This window comes from Nicotiana attenuata, chromosome 2 (assembly GCF_001879085.1).
Source record: "Nicotiana attenuata strain UT chromosome 2, NIATTr2, whole genome shotgun sequence".
NCBI lineage: Eukaryota > Viridiplantae > Streptophyta > Magnoliopsida > Solanales > Solanaceae > Nicotiana > Nicotiana attenuata.
Genome location: NC_031990.1, coordinates 81647209 through 81652804, shown reverse-complemented (window position 1 = coordinate 81652804; position 5596 = coordinate 81647209).

The following is a 5596-nucleotide window of genomic DNA, read 5'->3' as shown; positions in this document are numbered from 1 at the left end:
TATGTAGGCAACCTATATAGGGTTACGAGTACGTAATAAGTTTTTAGTTAGTTTATTAAAGAAAAAGGAAAAAATCAAAAAAAAAGAGAGAAGAAAAAAGAGGTGAAATCATGGGATGTGAGAAATGAGAGGAAAGGAAAAAGTGATAATTAGAAGGAAAAAGAGGAAGGAAAAATGAGCAAGCAAGTGCTAGAAAAGCAAAGAAAAGAGGTTGAAATGAACAAGTTGGGATGATGCCAACTGACCTTTGTACCCTCGAAGTCATTTTAGAACCGATAACTGTGGCTAGGTGCATTGCATGTAAAGTGAGATTATCTTATGTTAAATGCCCTAATGCTAACGTGATGGCTTCATTTTGTTATACTCATAGCAGAAGGGTGGTTGGTTTGTGGTTTTGAAGTGGTAACTCTTCTCTACAACATAAAGTCAAAAGGCAATGACAGACAACAACAGAACTGAGTTGGTTGATACGGGTGCCCAAAAGCAATTGTTTGAACAGGACAATAGGTTGGTTGAAGAGGTGAGGATGTTAAGACAACACATGGCGGACATGTATCAGGCTTGGATGACTGGGAAGGCACCACCCCCGCCACCACCTAGCTTCCTAGATGCTGTCCTTACCCAAACTCCGGTTGTAGTGCCGGATGGTTCCCCATACTCTCCAGATCCACCCGTTTATCACAGCTTTCCCAACCACCCTAGCAGCTCCATCACTCTTCCTCCAATTACCTCTCCCCAAAATTGCCCCCCTGTCATATCCACTATTCCCGACAATGGACACCTACTCAAAGCTCATGATGCCCAATATTACCCTTAGAGGTTGCCCACAAGGTTCCTAACTCATACAAGCAGGGCCCGCGGGATGAGCCTCTTGTTGAAAATGAAAAGTTCACAGGAAGAGAAGGGCGAGATGGGATACCCAGGAGGTTGAAAGGCATAGAACAGTCCTTAAAGAACAAGCAAGGAATGGGAGACCAGGTTAACATGTCTTACAAAGAGTTGGGTACGTTCCCTGACGTTCGCCTGCCTGCGGGGTTTAAAGTGTCAAAGTTTAACTTGTATGATGGGGGTGGAGATCCGGTAGCCCATCTGAGGGTCTATTGCAGTGAAATGAGAAGTGTTGGAGAGAAAGATGACTTGTTGATGGCATATTTCAGTAAGAGCTTGACTGGGGCAGCTTTGGAATGGCATAATCGTCAAGATGTCGGGAAGTGGCATACATTGGGCGACATGGCTCAAGATTTTGTGCGACGCTTTCAGTGCAATATAGACATTGTCCCAGACCACTCCTCCCTATCTCAGATGGAAAAGAAACCCAAGGAAAGTTTTAAGGATTTTTGGCTCAGATGGAACGAACAAGTTTCTCGGGATAGCCCTCCCATTGATAGAAAAGGTGTTGCTGAGCCCCGCCGACGACAGGGTCCAGTGGTCGTTCTTGCTAAACGCTTTCAGCCTCAATACCGACCCCGTGAACATCCCTAAACTCCACCTAAGCCACCCCAGTATTATCCCCTAAATAACATCCGGCCATCTGTCCAACCACCAGGTCACTCCCTAGGGCGAGCACCAGTATCCCAAAATTTTCGTGTGCCTTCACAGCATTTTCAAGCATCCAACAATCCTAGAAAACTGAAGCAAGGAGGGAAACAAAGGCAAAAAGATAATTTCACGCCCATCGAAGAATCCTACACAAGTTTGTTTGAAAAGTTAAAGCATTCTGGCCTGATTGAGCCGCTCCTCGTCTATACTCCAGACCCATATGCGAAAGGCTTTGATCCTGTTGTTCGATGTATGTACCACTCTAATGTCCGGGGGAATATCATTGAATATTGTCGCTCTTTGAAAAGGGAAATAGAAAGAATGATTCAAGAAGGGGTAGTTGTGGTCAATGACAGTGACAGGGAGCATGCGAATCCTCTTGGGAACTTGTTGATTAAAGTTGATAATGGCCTTGGCAGTATTGATGCGAAACTCAGTGGCTAAGATGTCGTGCTTGGTAATTGGGAAGACGCTCCATTTCTTGGTCAGCCGGAGTGGAGTTTTGGTGGTTTATTTTGTTGTCATTTCTGTTGTCCGGGTTATTTCAGGGTTGTAATCCGGATATTGTCTTGACCCTTCTATCCTTTTATTTTGCCTAGTTCCTTTAGTCGTAGCAACTCATTTAGTGTTACCTAGTTTTGTTCCAGGTTTGTGACCCCAGTTTAGTTTGCTTGTTTTGTTCAAACCCTTTCACCGTCTGTCTAATGCAATTTTCTACTTTCTGTTATTCCTAGTCATTTTTGTTTAGTTCTCTTTTCTTTTACATTTCTTTTCCTGTTGGCTCTAGTGACATGACATGCATGCGTAATTCTCAGCCTGGGCTCCAAAGTTAGTTTAGTCATGAAGCAATGAAACAATTTTGAAGATGATAGGGGCACTTGAGGGAAATAAGAACAGATTTGGACACTTTGAGATCATTTGAAGCCCGAACCATGAGAAACTGGGGCAGATAGAACATAAAGCAACACTATTGAAATACATCATGCTGCATCGGTTTGAAGCTAACGACAGGTTTGCCCCAAATTGGCAGGGGCCGTTCGTGGTAACGAAGAGTGTTGTCCAACGGTACTTAAAATTGACAAAAGGCGAATGTGTGGATATGGTTATCAGGTCTGGTACGATCGATTGGTTTGTTTAGTTGTGTTGTTTGTACTTGGCATGTTTTGAAGATTGGAATGACGAAGGCATTTTGTTCTGCTACCTAAACACTTTATCCTTCGTTAACCCTTTGAGCCTTATTTATTTTCTTTCATACCCCTCTTTCGAAATCAGTAGCAAAGATCAAAAACGCAAGCGTGAAAGATAAGTAAAGGAAAAAGAGAAAAGAAAAAGAATGAAAAGAGAGAGAAGGAAAAGAAGAAGAAAAAAAAAGAAGAAAAAGAGAAGAAAAAGAAAAACAAAACAACAAAAAGAGAAAAAGAAGAAAGAAAAGAAAAGAAGAGAAAGAGGAAGAAAAAGGAAAGAAAAATCACAACAAACAAAGTAATTCCTATGAAATGAACTACGTTCGACCTGATTCCTTTTAAGGATACGTAGGCAGCCTCACAGTTCGGTCCCATCAAAATAAAATCCCAAAAGTCCCCAAGCGAAGAAAGTGGGGCAAGAGTTGTGGTTATTGTGAGAAATCTGATTCCGGAAGTTGTAATCTTGAACCCATTCGAATTGCTTTGAGCCTTTCGATACCCTTTCTTTCTAACTCCATCCAAAAGCCCACATTACGGTTCAAAGAAAGACCTTCTGATCAGTCTTTGAGAGATGCCAAGTCGAGCAAGTAGAGGTGATTCATATCAGGGGCAACACTCCGGTCCAAGCTGAAAAAATAATGAAAATGAGAGAGTCTTATTGGTGAAAACCCTCACGGGCACCGTAAGGCGACGGGAGCTGAGAGAAATAAAAAATGAGAGAGTCTTATTGGTGAAAACCTTCACGGGCACCTTGAGGCGAAAGTGAGTTGAGAGATGAACAAATGAGAGAGGTCTGTTGGTGAAAACCTTTCAGGGCACCGTAGGATGAACAAGGTCAAGGTTTGGTTGAAGAAATCAGGTTGTCGAGTTCCGGGGCAACAAAGTATGGCAACTGGAAGTTGATTGGTTGGACAAATTGGGCCGATTAGTCTGAAATGCATGTCATGATCATTGGTGCCAGCTGTTCCACTCCGATAAGTCTCTTTTCCTTTTCCTTTTAGCAAGTCGTCCGGTTTAGGGTTTTCTTTATCCTTAACTCTCAAGGTCATTGCATTTCATTTCTTTTGGGGTTTGTTTCTCTAAGATGTTTCAATGTCAGTCTTGTTCAAAGCAAATAAGAAAGGATTTCAAAGCTCACTACCAACTTCCAAAATTGCAAAGCACAGTGTGGCCAGAATATACCAAAGATAGCATGATTTAAAGTGGGATATAAGGAGTCACCGGAAGTTTCATCGGTGGAATGACTTGGTAATTTCATGGGAGATGCAAAGGTTCAGATAAAGGGGTCAGAGATGTAAAACAACGGTTTGGGTATAGAACACTTGGGTCATCAAAGGTAATTTCATGGGAGATGCAAAGGTTCAGATAAAGGGGTCAGAGATGTAAAACAACGGTTTGGGTATAGAACACTTGGGTCATCAAAGGTCATGAGGTTTGAAGGTCAGTCAGAAAGTCAAAGGGGTTTTTGGCCAGTTTGAGGAAGTCAGTCAAAACAAAGCACGACAACAGAGAAGCCACTTTCAACAAGAATGCCACAAACTAACCACCACATTTTTAAACTGACAAGATTTTTCTTTGATTGAAACAGGGGCAGTAAATTTCGTTTGTTTCGGAGAAACCCTCCGTAGGGGAAAAGCGAGCATCAGACAGGTTTGACCGTAAAGTCTCAGGACCCTCCTGGAAATGGGACCTAGTCTAAAATTCAAAACAATCAGGAGTAGCAAAATCTAGCAAAAATGTACCCCAAAAGGAATATAAGTTGGTTCCAAAGTTTGCATGTTTGAGATAGGATTCAAGTAGGAGTTTTCAGGACCATCCTGAATAATGAGATCTAGCTTTAAAGATTTTCATTAGATAGCAAGATTTAGCGGAAGTCATACCTTTAGAAGATATAGTTTAGCTTTAAATTATCATTGGGGTTTATCTTTCAAATTCTTATTGATATTTGGTAACATGATTCAGTTTTACACTCACATATGTGCCCAGCTACCAAACTGGGGCAGAAAATTTTCTTTGTTTTGTCTATTTTTGTTGAAATCAGGTACCCACTTGGAGAACAGGGAGAAGCAGTTCAAGTTTTAGCAATCAGGCGCCCACCTGGAGAGCAAGGGAATACAGTTCAAGTTTCAGCAATCAGGCGCCCACCTGGAGAGCAAGGGAATACAATTCAAGTTTCAGCAATCAGGCGCCCACCTGGAGAGCAAGGGAATACAATTCAAGTTTCAGCAGTCAGGCGCCCACTTGGAGAGCAAGGGAGTACAGTTCAAGTTTCAGCTTTCAAGTTCTTATTGATATTTGGTAACATTATTCAGTTTAACACTCACCTATGTGCCCAACTACCAAACTGGGCAGAAAATTTTCTTTGTTTTGTCTATTTTTGTTGAAATCAGGCGCCCACCTGGAGAGCAAGGGAATACAATTCAGTTTCAGCAATCAGGCGCCCACCTGGAGAGCAAGGGAGTACAGTTCAAGTTTCAGCAATCAGGCGCCCACCTGGAGAGCAAGGGAATACAATTCAAGTTTCAGCAATCAGGCGCCAACCTGGAGAGCAAGGGAATACAACTCAAGTTTTAGCAATCAGGCGCGCACCTGGAGAGCAAGGGAATACAATTCAAGTTTCGGCAATCAGGCGCCCACCTGGAGAGCAAGGGAGTACAGTTCAAGTTTCAACTTTCAAGTTTCTTATTGATATTTGGTAACATGATTCAGTTTACACTCACATATGTGCCCAGCTACCAAACTGGGGCAGAAAATTTTCTTTGTTTTGTCTATTTTTGTTGAAATCAGGTACCCACTTGAAGAACAGGGAGAAGTAATTCAAGTTTCAGCAATCAGGCGCCCACCTGGAGAGCACGGGAATACAATTCAAGTTT